This window comes from Rhinolophus sinicus, chromosome 2 (assembly GCF_057876585.1).
Source record: "Rhinolophus sinicus isolate RSI-liver-muscle chromosome 2, RSI-T2T, whole genome shotgun sequence".
NCBI classification, from domain to species: domain Eukaryota; kingdom Metazoa; phylum Chordata; class Mammalia; order Chiroptera; family Rhinolophidae; genus Rhinolophus; species Rhinolophus sinicus.
Window position 1 is genome coordinate 159,660,997 of NC_142502.1, and position 16,445 is coordinate 159,677,441.

The 16,445-nt window shown below is 44.7% G+C and overlaps 1 long non-coding RNA gene across 1 annotated transcript in view; it reads left to right on the forward strand.

Moving 5' to 3' along the window:
• The window catches only part of LOC141571824 (uncharacterized), a 95,808-nt gene extending 81,935 nt beyond the window's left edge, over positions 1-13,873 (forward strand). The window contains exon 4 of the long non-coding RNA XR_012496881.2: positions 12,444-13,873. This is a non-coding gene — a long non-coding RNA (uncharacterized LOC141571824). The remainder of the gene's footprint in view (positions 1-12,443) is intronic.
• Positions 13,874-16,445: the final 2,572 nt, after the last annotated feature.

Below are 16,445 nucleotides of genomic sequence, written 5' to 3' on the forward strand. Positions count from 1 at the left end.
GTGCCCAGTGACTGAGCACTGAGCAGTATTTGCTGGACCACCTTCCCAACCACTGCTCCCCGGACCTCACCCAGTCACAGGATGGTCTGCATTTGGCTAAAGATAAATCACTTTCCAACCTCCTGGAACTAAGCCACACTGGGCTAAAGTTATAGAACAAGTGTGGAGCTTGGCCATAGAGGGCGGTGCGCTGGGCTGTGTTTGGCCTCCGTTCTCCTAGTGGGACATGGACGCCTGGCTGCAGGGCCATCTCCCTCCCTCGTTAGTGCACCCTGCACTATGCCTGAACCCAACACGTGCTCAGCTCCCTTGCGGCGGTGAGGAGAAGAGGGGTTGATAATGCTAGCCCTGTACTGGGAGGGAACTCAGACCATGTAGATAATCATGATGTAAGGTGGAAAGGGATCTATAACATGAGAGAATTGCAGGTCAAGGGCTTAGAGGCTGCAGCACAGAGGCTAACAGGTGATCTTCAGTTCAAGGGCTGGGTGGGTTGATGGGGAATCAGAGAAGCCTTTCCGGAGGAAGCGCCTTAGAGAAATGGTGGGGCTTGAAGGAATGGTAGAAGGTGGCAGACATGGGGCTCTGCGGACAAAAGACATTTAAGGGAAGGAAGTGGCTTGGGCAGGAGAGCACAGGCAGGCAGGTATGGGGCAAGAGCAAGCAGCTGGGTAATGCTGGCACCAAGACTGCCTGGAAGGGAGCGGCCACATTGGGTTGGAAAGTCGGTGGGTGCCTGCTGCTCTGGGCCCTCTTCACTCACTGACCAAGTGATGGTCCTGGCTGCCCCCCTTGACCAGTCCATCAAGCTGCTGCTGGGCACAGCTCCTGTGGGTTTACTGGCAAGGCCCCAGGCCAGGGCAACCCAGCAAGGCTCAGACCTGCGCAGGGGTATGCTCTTTACAGCGAAAACATCGTCCGTGTTCTTAGGTGCCTGCCTGTTGTTTCTCAGAGCTCACATAGATCACTATCGAAGACGGCGGGGAGCAGATCTATAATTACTGAGGCAGCTGATACTCTTCCCCAGGGGAATCGCGTCTTAGCTTATAATGTTGGCATTTGTGAGCCCCGTTCATCTCTGGTAATGAAATGAAGCGGGGCGATGTTATTGGATTTGAGATAGGGTTGTTTTTTTTTCTCTCCTCCTACTCCATCCCTCTCATTTCTAGCCTTCAAATTTCAGCTAATCTGTCTCCAGCTGATCTCTGGCATTATGTTATAACTTCTAACCACAGAGAAAACATTCTGGGAGGCAATAAACATTGAATTGTTGCTTAGTAGCCTCCATGAGACCCAAATCTCCTTTAACAACTAGTTCAACCATCTCCTCCAGGCAGCCTTCCTGCATTGCCTTTCCCAAAGACTTTGATTCCTTTATGATCAAAGCCTTGCTGTTATACAGATGGTTCTCTTCTCTTGTAGCTGGTCCTACAGGAAGGAACGTTGTGACTACATCAGGTCCTCAACCCTTTAGAGCATCGATTCTCTTGAATTATGAGCAAAAAGAAAAAAATTAAGAGCATGAAGCCTCTCTTTTATACTGAGGACAGAAGGGGCCGAGATTCTAATGTCCCCTTTCTGCCTACATGTGGAGACTGTCTTCTCCATCAACCTGGGGTTTCAGTCCTCTCTCTTTCCCAGTACTCTTTCCCTCTCAGAGTACTTACCCAGGGCATGCTGGGAGGAAGGGTGAGCTGTGCAGTGGATGGTGGATTGTTGGTGAGTAGCCCAGGCACCCTCAGCCCACTTCCCCACAGGAAGCCACGCATCCCTGATTAGGACAGAGGATAGGGGTATGTGGCCTGAAAGTCCAGGGAACCCTTTATCTGTGTGGGCACTGCTTGTTCCTGTCCTCAGCTCAGAGAGCACAGTGCCTGAGGGAAGGCACGGGACCTGCCTCTGCTTGGCTCTTGCAGAATGGTGGGGTCAGGACAGCACTGGAAAGCAGTGATGTGACAGTGTACCCTGGGCTCCCCCCCCCCCCGTGTGGATCTGTCCCGGGCCCTCTGTGCCATACTACCTGGGCTAGGAGGGGAAGAATGTTCCAGATGAGGGGAAGGGCTAAGCCAAGGCAGAGAGGCAGCATAGGTGCACTGACAGCTAAATATTTTCATCACAAATTTAAAATAGCAATTGCAAAAGGATGTAATTTCTGCATATCGAAAATTTTATAGCATGTATCCGGTGGTCTATAAATACCATAGCAATTTCATACTCATTACCATCTGTCTATAAAGGATATGAACAAGCTCTTCGTTACCATCAGAAACCTTACATTGTTCCTATTTCTCCTTGAATCTGCATTTTCATTCCTCTTCTCTCATAGAATTTTATCCTAATATATTTTTATACCCTTGGCACTAAAAAGTGTGTATGTATTAAAATTAACTTTTAAAATCTTCTGTGATTGTTTCTAGATTATTCATTAAAATAATTTTTGTTATATAATTGACCAAAATATCATAAATATAATACAAATTTTAGTAAATATTTAACAAAACTGTAGTGTTATTGGAAGTGCATCTCTCCATGACATGGGAAGCCTTTCTTTTTTGTTCTCTCTCTCCATGGAGGGGTATTAGTTACTTGTTACATGAGACAGTGCTTGGCTTCAATTCTATTCCTATTTTTCCTTTCTTGTAGATATGCATGCTGAGAAAACGTGTTCACAAAAATATGAAGGGAATAGAAAGAGTTTTGTGATAGCAATGATACTCAATGCTTTGAACGCCTTCCTAGTTACATACCAAAATCACATGGTGACCTATCATCAAAAATTATTTTTAATGATCTATCAGCTAATAATTCAGTTAGATCCTCCACCGGTTTAGTTGAATACAAAGAATGGAGAATCAACCAACTGGAAATTTGTATTCTTGATCATTGCACACATCCAGTTTCTCAATTTCTAGAAAGTATATCAAAAAGACTCTACTATGACTTATAGAATGACTATTAATTATATCCTGCCCTTTTTCACATAAAAGTGCCTTGTTTAACCTGATATACTCTAAAAAGGTTAGGATAATAAAAATGTTGTTATTTTAATATATCTCACTAATACAGAGTTTTTAAAATAAGAAATATATATATATATGTGTGTATATATACATACACACACACACACACACATATATATATATATATATATATATGTGTATAATCACACACACACATATACATACACTCTTCAAACTGCAGATTTAGCTCATTCAACTTATGGATTTTGTCCCGCATTTAACTTAATTAGTAATGTGCAGAAAACTGTTAGTAAGGCAAATAATTTTTGTCCCTACAAATGGGGAAAGGAAAGAGGGAAGCAGTGAGGCAAGAGGAAGGTCTGAGCACCTATGGGGATAAAGCATTCTCCCAAAGAGTGTTCACAGAATTCTACCTTTCACAAACCACTACTTTTTTGAGGACTGGCCCCACGCCTAGTGGAATTCTTAATTTTTCTGCAGCATCTTGATTGTCACTCTTAAATGATTCACTGTGTCTTAGTGTAGCTGAAGCATTTGCCAAGGTGTACAAGAAGAAAAAAATGGTTCCTGGAATTTTGATCTTTTAATCATTGCTCCAGACTGGTTCTGGGAACTGAAAAGAACCATCTGCAAAAGGCTTTTGGAGGAAATGGGGTGGGAAGAGGGGTGGGTGGAGTTGTCAGGGAGAAGAATATGTCCCCAGGCCCATTAGAGCAGTCTGGTCCGCCGTCCCTCTAAACTGAGCAGCCACTTTGAGGAGAAAACCATTTTGTGGTGTCTTCACCAAGCCTAGAGATTTTAACATCATTTCCAGGTCCATCTTGCCATTCATTCCTTCCTTGATTTATTTTGGTTTTCTTGGCTGTTGTAACAGGAAAATCTGTTCCCTTTTTAGAACAAACAGCACTGAAAAACATAGGACAGGAGAAAGTTCTCACGTAGAGCCCTACCTCTAAGTTTCCAGAAGAGAAGTTACTTCTTCCACTCCCAAGCTTTGGGCTTGTTCCTCTCATAGCCTCGGGGGAGGGAGGAAGGACATGGGACCTTCTTCTTATAGGTGCATATTGGTGTCAAGTTCCACTTTCTCCATAAAGTTCTCCCTGGCCACCAGCCCTCTGTCCTCTCTCTGTCCCCTCTCAACTGCTACCCCACTCATTGTTCCATCCATTTTTATATTTAATTCCACACTTGGGTGAATTATGTGAGTCATGCTATTTTCCAATATGGAATTCTTGTTTTTCCAGCTATGAACTCCTTAACAGCAAGGACCGTACCCGGCCTTCCTTTCTGTTCACCACCGTCCTTAGCGTGAGACTAGACTAATGGTAAGAATTTAGCAATTACTTGAATTAACCTGAATTCAAGACATCCGCCTGACCACTGGCAATAATACAACAAGATTTACATTTCTGGGGGTAGATGCAGAGTGTTCAGAAGTGGTCAGACTCTGAGGTCTCCTGATACTATCCCATAATATCATAGGGCATCATACCAGTCCCCACATTGGTACCTTCAAAGCTCCCATGCAGGTGGGGAATCTGTAGGAAGAGTTTCATCCTATTTTATGTCAGCCCACCAGTAGCTAACATCATACTTAGTGGTAATGCAACCCCCTAAGATTTGGAACAAAACAAGGATTTCTACTCTCATTGATTTTATACATTGTACTGGACATTCTAATCAGGGAAATTAGGCAAGAAAATAAATAAAAGGCATCAAAATTGGAATGGAAGAAGTAAAATTATCTCTATTCATAGATGACATGACTGACATATAGAACACCCTAAATAATTCACCAAAAAAATATTAACTCTAATAAATGAGTTCAGCAAAGTTGCAGGATGCATGATCAATGTACAAAACTCAATTGTATTTCAATAAGCAACACTGAGTGAACAGAAAATGAAATTAAGAAGACAGTTCCACTTGCAATAGTATCAAAAAATAACATACTCAGAAATAAATTTGACAAAATAAGTGAAAAATTTATACTCAAAACTACATAAAATAAAGAAGATATCAATAAATGGAGAGACGTCCCAACACTCATGGTTTGGAAGACATAATATTGTTAAAAGATGTCAATACTCTCCAACGTGATCTGCAGATTCAACATAATCCCTATCAAAATCCCAGATGATTTCATTGCAGAAATTGACAAATTAATCCTAAAGTTCATGTGAAAATGCAAGGGACCCAGATTAGCCAAGATAATCTTGAAAAGACGAATAAAGTTGAAAGACTAACACTGCTAGATTTCAAAACTTGCTACAAAGCTATAGTAATCAAAACAATATGTTATTTGCATATGGATGGACATATAGATCAAGGGAACAGAATTGAGAGTCCAGAAATAAACTTTAAACTTTATGGTCAATTGATTTTTGACAAAGGGGAGAAGACAATTAAATTGAAGAAAGTATAGTCTTTTAAATGGTGCTGGGACAACGGGATATTCACATGTGTAAATAAGAATGATGTTGAACCCCTTACCTCTTATCACATACAAAATGTACTCAAAATGGCATCAAAATTAAAAACCTTTGTGTCTCAAAGAATACCATCAAGAAAGTGACAAGACAACTTACAGAATGGGAGAAAATTTTTGCCAATCATATATCTAAAAAGGGACTTGTATCTAGAATATATAAAGAACCCTCACAATTCAATAGCAAAACTACAAATAACCCAATTTAAAAATGGGCAAAGGATCTGAATAGACATTTCCCCAATGAAGATACACAACTGGCCAATAAGCACAGGAAAAGATGCTCAACATCATTAGCCATCAGGAAATGCAAATCCAAAGCCCAATGAGATGCCATTTCACACCCTCTAGAGTGGCTTTAATCAAAAACACAGATAATAACACGTGTTGACAAGGATGTGGAGAAATTAAATCCTCACCTACTGCTGGTGGAAATTTAAAATGGTACAGCTGGTTGGGAAAACATTCTGGCAGTTTCTCAGATGGTTAAACATAGAGTTACTATATGACCCAACAATTTCACTCCTATGTTTCTACCTGAGAAACAAGACATGTCCACACAAAAACTTGTACCTAACAGTTCATAGCAACATTATTGTGTATTCGTAATAGTCAAAAAGTGGAAACAACCCAAATGTCCATCAGTAAATAAAATGTGCTATATTCACACCATGGAATATTATTCAGCAATAAGAAAAATGAAGTGCTGATTCCTGCTACAACATGGGTGGGCCTTGGAAACATGATGCTAAGTGGAAGAAGCCAGTCACAAAGCACTACTTACTGTATGATTCCGTTTATGTGAAATGTCCAGAATATGCAAATCTATTGAAACAGAAAGTAGATGGTGACTGCCTAGAGCTGGAGGGTAGGGAGAGGAGAGCTTGTGAGGTGATGGATACGAAGTGTAGGGATTTTTTTGGAGGGGGAATGAAAATATGCTCAAATTGATTCTGGGGATGCACACGTTAATGTACTACAAGCCATTCCATTGTACTCTTTAAATGGGTGAATTGTCTAGTATGTGAATCGTATCTCAATGAAGCTGTTTAAAATTGTGCACGGGGAAATTGGGGACCAATTTTGGATCTAAAGTGCATGTGTGTGTTGGGAGGAGGTTGTCCTCGCATTGCCTGATAGGAGACCAGGGTGGAGAAGTAAAGGGGTCCCAGCTCAGCAAGGGGAAGAGCACTAGATGCCAAGTTAAAAGAAATAGGACAACGGTTGCAAACAGATTTTGTCTTAGATGCTCTCCCTGGCCAGTTGGTAGTGGCTACTTGCTATGCTGCCCCGAGGAGCCTGAGACTGAGTCTAGTTTCGGGGAAAGATGCCCTGATTGACCACCAGTGTCAATCTGCATGGGCCGCATAATCATGGTAGCTAACATTTATTGACTAGGACCTTTGTGCTAAGCGCCGTCCGCGGTATCTTACGTGCTTCATCCCATTTAATTCTCGTCAGCACCCTAAGGTAGGCATTATCATTGTCCCCAGTTTCTAAAGGAGGAAAATTCAGCCACAACACGCCCGAGATCACACAGCTGGTTAGTGGCAGTCAGGAGTCAAACCCTGGAAGCGGGACACCAGAGTCCACTCTGTAATGTCCCAGTGCCTCCCCCGAGAACACGGCAGCCGGTGCTTTAAATCTGCCGGCAGGTAGAGGTCACCCTTCCTGGGTATAATTAAAGAGATGTTTGGAAAGACTCAGATGCTTTAACACCTTTTCCCCACTACTGCTGGAGGTCCAGAATCCCCATGGATTTTACTTCTTGGGGCGGTGTCACAGCTCATCAGCGGGCCACTTCCGGGGACTTACAGTCACAGGCTGGGTGCAGGGCCTGGGGCACAGAGTGCCAGGGAAATGTCTGGGGATGTGGGGCCGAGAAAGCAAGTTATGGGTCACGTACACAAAACCCGCCCCCTGCAATCCTGACAGTCACGACTGGCATCCGGCAATTTTGCCTGAGCCCTCGCGTGTGAGGAGTTTCTGAGGATGCCTGGTGCCTCCTGCGATTTTCTGGGCTAGGCTCATGCCTTGGGAGGCTCCAGCCAGACAAGAGGATGGCAGCCTGGATGCAGGTGTGCGTGGCTTCGCCGGGGGACCTGAATATAAAATGCCATGTTCTTCAGGGGCAATCGGCAGTTCATTATTTCAAAGGCAAAGGAAACTCATTGCCCTGTCTACACTCACACAGGCGGGCAACTGAAACTGGGATAAACTAGGAACCCACAAGGCCTGGCACCTCATGGAGTCACCTGCCCAGCGACCTCCCTGAGGTTCTTCTGTGGACAGTCATCAGTCAGCTGCCCCTGGCCCTGGCAGGACTGTCAGTGGGGTGTGCGAGAGCTGCTTGCTTGGGGGCTGCTTTTGTAGAGATCCAGGTCTCTCTGTCCCTTGGCACAGAATGAACCCTGACAGGCTGTGAGCCCTCTCCCTACATCCCCACAGGCCGTCCTACTGTGCTGGGGGTGGATGCCAAAGTGGCCTGGGCAGAGGTGGTGATGTCACTGGCGGGGTGAGGCAGGAAGGTGTCGGGTGGCTATAAAACACAACAAATGCAGGGAGAGATGTGAGAAAAGACAAAGGTGGAATTTGTGGAACCTGGCAGGCACAGGTGGAGGTGTGAGTGGCCCCACACCCTGGTTCGTCTCAGCTTGTTCCTCGCCTTCTCAGATTTCTCTCTGCCCTCTTCTCGGAGTGTGCTCTCAGCATTGCCTGGGTTTACATGTTGGCTCTGCCACTTTCTGCTTGCCGGTACTTGGGGAATTTATTCTCCACGACTTGGTGTCCCTGCCTATAAAGTAGATGGAATGACACCGTAGCCTACTTCACAGGGTTGTTGTTAACATTAAATGAGTCGATGCATAAAACACCTAGTGCTATGGGGGCATAGTAGGTGCTCAGTACGTGATACCTATTCTATTATAGATGTTTTAAAAATCTATTTTTAACATAACAATTTACTGGCTTAACCACTTTTCAGTGTACAAGTCAGTGGCATTAAGTACATTTATAATGTTGTGCAGCCATCTCCACTATCCATTTCTAGAACTTTTTCATCATCCCAAACAAACACTGTGTACCCATTAAACACTAACTTTCCATTCTCCCCTTCCCTAGCCACTGGCACTTCTAATCTATTCTCTGTCTCTATGAATTTGTCTGTTCTGGATATTTCATATAAGTGGAACCATACAGTATTTGTCCTTTTGTGTTTGGCTCATTTTACTTAGCAGAATGTCTTCAAAGTTGATCCATGGTTGGAGCATATATCAGCATTCCATCCCTCTTTAAGGCTGAATAATATTCCGTTGAATGGATGTACCACATTTTGCTTTTCCACTTATCCGTGGATGGACCTGTGGGTTGTTTCTACCTTTTGGCTAATGTGCCTGTTGTGGACATTGCAGTCACTCACCATGAAAAAGTAGTTTAGGCTGGAGGATCAGACCACGGACCCTGGAACCACACTGCTGGAAGCCCGTCCTTGTACTTACCTCCACCTGAGATGCTTTTAACCACTTTGTGCTTCAGTTTTCTCATCAGTGAAATGGGGATACTAGGCCGTCCTGCTCAGGGCTGTTGTGAAGAGGAAATGAGTCCACACACGTAAAGGGCTACAGTAGTTTCTGGCACCTGGTCAGCATTCAGGCTGATTAGCTGTTATCACTGTGTTGGGAGTTGATGCCTTTACTGGGGTACCAGATACGAGAGCTGTCTGGGTAAACTGCAGCGTTCTCACCGCTGGCAAGTAGTGGCTGAAGATGGAGCATTGCAATACTGCCAAGTGCTAGAGATGAAAGAGTCTTTGGAGGTCACTTAGTTAAACATCCCCCTTTACCAATGGGGAAACCGAGACCCAGAAAAGATGAGAACACGGCCAGAGTGACAAAGGCAGAGCTGGAGCCAGGCACCTGCTCCCAATGTCTAGACCTTGGCCCTGCCTCCAAGCCCGGCCTCACCAGCTCCCTTCTCCTCACCAGGTGCCCCTCTGTGGGCACTGCCCCTCGCCAAGTAGGGGGCTGTCTCACCCAGCAGGATTCTGCTCCAATTTAGGGGACACGGGCCCAACTGCCCTTTGACTGGAGCTCAGACACAAGGCCAGCTGTTGGCTGCGCTCTGAACACCACCTGCCCTTTCTCTTCCTTCTGCCTCACTGGTGGGGGCGGAGCGGGGACGGAGAGTGTCCAAAGCTTTCCTTGAGAGGGTCTTTTCTGGCGGGGCAGGGAGTTAGCAGGGAGGAACCCAGAGCTGGCCAGCATAGGGATGGCGAGACTTTGGTTGTTTTAGGATTAGGTACCTGCGCTCGGTAAGCACATCTGTTGTTCAGCTGTTTGTGTTCTCTTTGTTCATTTCATTGGTTTTTTGTGAGGTTATTTTTAGAGAATTCCAGCCTGTCTGAGCTCTGCAAAGGGGGACAAAGGGGGCGTGGTCCACACCTGGGCAGGAGAACCAGGTGGACAAGGTGACTTGTGGCAATGAGAACAAAAGAGCAGTGCCAGTGAGGACAAAATCCTGGCGGAGGGAAAGGGACCAGCTGCCAAAGTGTCCCTTCCCCCTGGAAAGGCTTCTCTCTGGAGCTCTTTGATGAAAGAAGTTTTTGTTTGTTTGTTTATTCAAAGATGAACCATCCTCCCCCCCACAAGGAATTAATCTAACGTAGAAAAGTTTTCCAGACTTCAGTGTGGTGGGGAGGGACGGGGGGTACTCACAACTCCTGCCACGTCCATTTGGGAAGCAGTGACCAGGAGGGAAGGCTCTGTGAGAACTAACATCATGGGGCAGCTTTAGGCAGGAGAGGGCACAGCTGGAAGGGGCACTGCATGGTGTAGAGGGAGGAATGGCACGTTTTATAAACCGAGTGTTTATGGCTCCAGTGTACATCTTTGCTTGTTCCTTCTCCTTCATTTTCTTCTCTCCTTTTGTCTTCCCAAGTGTGTTATTCATCACTACAGGGAAGTTTTCTCCTGCGGAGACCTTGAAATGCTGCTGGCACGGACAGAATAGTTGTGACCTAGCCCCGTCCTCACCTCCCCACCCCTACTCGAGACAGATGCATGAAGGGTTGGGACTGGAGGCAAGAGTTGGATTCTAACTGAGGGCATGTGGCATGATGTCTGGGTGGGTCTGAGCGGGCATAGCAGGAGAAGCCTTCACCAGGATGGGAGATGGCTCACCTTGGCAGCCCAGGCTGCTATGAAAACAAACACCCAGTGAAGGGGCAGAGGGAGGAAGGGAAGGATCCTGCCCCTGATCCAGCAGCTGAAAGTGAGAAGCTGATAATAGCGAGAAGGCCTGAAATGCACCCCACGGTAATCTAGCCGTCTGGCACAAGCCCACTGGGAAAGGAGGCCATATCCGGCCTACCAGGCCGTTCTGAGCAAATGTGGGGTGCAGCCGGTCCGTGTCAACAGCACGTTCCCAACGGCCCCCCGGGGGCTGGAGCCTGGGAGGGGCTCTAATCTCCAGGCCAGAGGGCGGGCCAATTCTCACCTTCCAGAGTGAGCAGAGAACATCCAAGGCCATCTCCTTCTGGCCCCAGGTCTGCAGAGAGGCTCAGCTTTCCCTGAGACAAAGTCCTTGGGAGCTGCACTTGGATGTTTTGTTAGCTCAGACAGTGGTTTTGAGAGCTTTGTGGGCTCCTGAGTGCTCATGGGAATGACAAGCAACTCTTATGCTGCACGTACCCAGTGCCAGGTACTGTTCTCAGAGGTTTTATCTAAACCATTGAATCCTCATAACAGTTCTATAAAGTAGGAATTATCTCCCTTATCTCCATTTTACAGACAGGGAGACTGAGGCATGGAAAGGGGGCAGAGCTGGGATTCAGATGCGCTTTGGCTCCAGAGCAGTGCCCTTCACTATGGGGTGGCACTGCCTTGTTGCTCCACTGCATGAGCTGGAGCAGAGATTTGGCTTCAGTTGTCCACGGAGAACCCAAACGTCCTAAACATGTGGCCTGTGGGTGTATAGTTGGTGCCATCAGAATTAACCATCACCTCACTTAGAGCGGGAGAAAGCTCATCCAACCCCACCCCCTCCTAAGGTTAGTGCAAGCAGACCTGAAGAGGTTGCCTGGGGTCAGGCAACTACCGTGTTTCCCCGAAAATAAGACCTAGCTGGACAATCAGCTCTAATGTGCCTTTTGGAGCAAAAATTAATATAAGACCTGGTCTTATTGTACTATAATATAAGACCAGGTCTTATCTAACATAATATAAGACTGTGTCTTATATTAATTTTTGCTTTAAAAGACGCATTAGAGCTGATTATCTGGCTAGGTCTTATTTTCGGGGAAACACAGTAGAAAATGATGAAACAAGGATCAGATCCAAGGTCCCCTGACAGCATCCTTTTAATTTTCCACATTTCTCTAGGAAAATAAGACTGTGTCCCTCCCCCTGGGGCCCCTGCCTGCCCTGTTCACTCAACCCCCACGGCAGAAGGCAGGGGTGTTGGGTGGTGGGTGTCACTTATCTGCTAGAGATGTCCTGTGGAGCTGAGGGCCATGTTGAGCTGATTTCCTGTTCCTGCCCTGGGTCTGGCACCTACAGAGCCCCTTCCATCTGGTAAAGAAGATTGAGAAGAACTAGAGAGACTTTTCAGTCTCATGCCTCCCCATCTCTCCTCCCTCTCGACTGAGGGCTGGTTGGTGACCCCTGGAGGCCCAATACCTGAGAACCAGGTTCGGTGGGGTTCACCATGGGTCTTGCGCAGAGCTCAGGTTTGATTGCATTGGGATCAAGCCTCTGGGCCTGGGACAGTTACCTCTGGATGTACAGGAGCTTTGCCAGGTAATCATTGCAGGTAATGGCAAAGGCTTTGGATGAAGTGTCCAAACTTGTTTAACACCCTTTTGGTATTTCTCTTATTTTGTGGATTTCTTTCATTCACCTGTTAAGGACCTGCCCTGCCTTAATCTCTGTTCCCTGAGGAATGATAAGTTTCTTGTTTGTTTGTTTTGTTTGTTTAAGGGTTGTACTCCCAGCTGGTCTTGCTTCTGGGCCCCCAGCCCACAGGCCCAGGCAGGCAGACTGGAACTCTACTGATGCTTGGATCAAGATACAATCACTTCCTGAGTTCAAAATATGTTACAGAGCTACAGTAATCAAAACAGTATGGTACTGGCCTAAAGATAGATACGTCGACCAATGGAACAGAACAGAGAACCCAGAAATAAACCCATGCACATACAGTCAACTGACCTTCAGCAAAGGCATCAAGAATATACAATGGGGGAAAGAACAGATCTTTTCAACACTGGTGTTGGAAAAACTGGATAGCCACATGCAAAAGAATTAAATTGGACTCTTATCTTGCACCACGCACAAAAATCAACTCCAAATGGATCAAAAGCACAGGCATTAAAAACAAAAATAGACAAGCGGAAATTCATCGAACAAAAAAGCTTCTGCACAGTAAATGAAACAATCAACAGAGTAAAATGGCAACCTATGGAATGAAAATATTTGCAAACCATATATCTGATAAGGGGTTAATATCTAAGATATACAAGGAACTCTTACAACTTAAAAGCCAAAAACCTGATAACCCAATTTTTTAAAAAGTGGGCAAAGGACTTGAATAGACATTTCTCCAAAGAAGACGTACAAATGGCCAACAGGTGCATAAAAAGGTGCTGAATATCACTAATCATCAGGGGAAAGAAAATGAAAACCATAATGAGATTCCACCTCCCACCTGTCAGACTAGCTCTTAATAAAAAATAAAAATTAAAAAGTGTTAGTGAGGATGTGGAGAAATTTTAAGTCCTACACTCTATTGGCGAAATGCAAAATGGCATGGGTGCTATGGAAAATAGTATGAAGCTTTCTCAAAGAATCAAAAAATAGAACTACCATATGATCCAGCAATCCTACATCTGGATATTTACCCAAAAGAATTGAAATCAGTTGATTGAAGTGACATTAGCCCTCCCATGTTCATTGTAGCACTATTCATAATAGTCAAGATATGAAAACAACTTAAATGTGCTTCAGCCAATGAATGGATAGAGAGAATGTGGTATACACATACAGCAGAATATTATGTAACCTTAAAAAAATGAGGAAATTCTGCAATATGCAACAGCATGGATGAACCTTGAGGACATTATGCTAAGTGAAATAAGTCAGTCGCAGAAAGACAAATGCACGATTTCTCTTATTTGAGATATGTAAAACAGTCAAATTCGTATAATTAAGGAATGGAGTGGTGATTTTCAGGGGCTGAGGAAAGGGTGAAAGGGGAGTTACTAATCAATAAACGTGAAGTTTCAGTTAAGCCAGACGAATAAGTTCTAGAGATTTGTTGTACAAAATCGTACCTATGATCAGCAATACTGTATTGTACACTTAACAATTTGTTAAGAGGGCAGATCTCAAGTTAAGTGTTCTTAACACAATAAAATAATTTTTTTTAAATGCAACTGATTTTATGTGTGTTGATTTTGTATCCCGCAACTTTGCTGAATTTATTAGTTCTAATAGTTTGTTTGTGTAATCTTCAGGAGTTTCTACATGTAAGATTATGTCCCCTACAAACAGAGATAATTTTACTTCTTCCTTTCCAACTTGGATGCCCTTTATTTCTTTATCTTGTCTAATTTGTCTGGCTAGGAATTCTGCTATGTTGAATAGACGTGGTGAAAGCAGGCATCCTTGGTTTGTTCCTGGTCTTGCGTAAAGATTCAATGGAAATCCATTGAATTTGCAATCATCAGTCAATCAACAAATACAAAGTGCTAACTATGGTTCAAAGGATTTTGATTTTAATTTTATCTAGCTTGCTCATATAATCACTGCATTACTCTGGGCCCTGTCCTAACTTCGTATAAAACGAGGGACCTGCATTAGATCATAAGGCCCTGTCCAAATTCGATGTTTCTTTTAAATCTATGATTCTAAGAATATTATTTATCGCTCAGTGGACATTCAACCAATGGAAGTTATAAGAGAAAATGTATCATTCAATTTTTGATCAATCAACAACATCTGTCGTGCATTTATTATATAGAGAGGAATATCCTGTTTCCTGCCATGGTGTTTACAATCTGAAAGAAAGTTAAGACCTACATATATAGGAATATCAGTAAGAGAAACAGTGCAGTAAAGAAGGCAGTACACGATTCATTGCCAAATGAAGGATATGGGTACAGTCCTCACATGAAAGTGTTTCACAGAGTAGTTGACACAGCAAGACTTATTCTCAACAAAAGGATACCCGCAAAACACATTGCCAACGTAAGTGTGCCATTATGAAGAATTAGGTCAGGAGTGCAGAGAAGACAATTGGCCAGGATTGTTGGGGATGGGTCTTGGAAGAAATGTATATTGTAGTGAATATTTGCTGGGCTTTGGTGCCCCTGTGTCCGTTCTTCCTTATTTTGGAAACTACCCTGATTTCTTTCTGGGCAGAATCCCTTTCTCCCTCATCAGCCCAGGACTTGTAGGTTGGGTGACAGGTGGCAGCACAATTTCTCCCTCCATCTCCCAGTGAATGATAACATTGGTCCAGGGATAGACCTGTGACCCCGTCACAGCCAAGGAGCAGATGCAACATCTGCAGGGGCTAGTAGGACAGAAGCAAATTCTCTGTCTCACGGGGCTTGAACCGGGGCTTCATTTTGCAATGCAAACCTCGTGCCACAGGAAGTTTAGCGTCTGTCTGAGAGTGGCACCGACATGGAAGAAGCAAGGCCAAGAGATGATACCAGGTCCCAAAGACTTCAAGCAAGGCTCTGACTCAAGCCATGCCTGAAGGCCTATCCCTTAGACTTTTCAACTACGTAGTCAGTATATTTTCTTTCTTGCTATATGGGTTAGTTTTCTCGAAACAGAAAACATTTTGTTACAATGGGACCCTGGAACTAGATCTGAGTGGATGGAGGTGAATGAAGAGGGCAATCCAGGCAGACAGTGCTGTATGAACGAGGGTGTTCTGACAGGGTAAGGCTGTGTGGAACCTGACTCGGAGAGAGGGTCTTGATGGAAAGTGTGCCAGGAAAGTACCCTGCACGAGAACATGTGTTTTCCTGTCATTTGGACAAATCTCAGTGGAATTGCTGGGAAGCGGCGTGTAAATGGAAGGACAAAGGGAGAGAGACAGGGAGCTCTAAAGCTAAGAGAAAAATGGCAGCAACTGTTTACTGAACACTTACTACATGCCGTGCATGTTTCCCACTTAATCCTTTCCATTACCGTTTCTTCATTTTACAGATGAGGACACTGAGTCACAAAGAATTTGCCCACAGCGACCCCATTAATAAGCGCCAGAGCTAGGATTTTAACCCGCAAACCACAGCTGTCTGACTCGAGCTTGCATTCTTAACCTGCCTTCTCCTGCTCCTGCAGATGTGGCCGCTGCCTGGGGGCAGCCGAGGGCCAGCACGGTGATGGGGGAGGAAAAAGAGGCAGCAGCTGATGAAAGGGGCCACAGCAGAACACGGAATTCAAGTTATTTTCCCAAAGCTGGCCCTGATTTGACCATGTGTTCATTTTCACTCTTTTTTTTTTTTTTTTTAAGTTGGCTATTGAACAAATACTGAATCTGCCTCCCCTGCCCTCCGTTAGCAACAGTCCTTGCACCCAGCAGATAACTCTCAGTGCCTCTCCTGGTCAGGTCGGACAACCTCCTGGGCTGGCAGAACACACTCAGAGGGGAGCAAGACCCTCTGAACCAAACCCCCTGCTGGCACCGGCTTGCTCCTTCTTCCTCTCCATCTCTTTCCGGCCCTGTATCTCCTTCCTTCAGATTGCCTCAGGAAAAGGAAAGAAATGTTTTTTAAAAAGAAGTTTAATGAAACCAAATACTTGTATTTCAAACTATTGACATTGGATTTGTGCTTCTCCAGCCCAGCCATTTGGGACAAGTCTTTAACTGCCTCTCTTTGCCCAACGGTCTAATGCAAACAGACCATAAAAAAATAAACTTTCCCCCCAAATATTATCTTAGGCCTCATATTATCATGCTTCCTT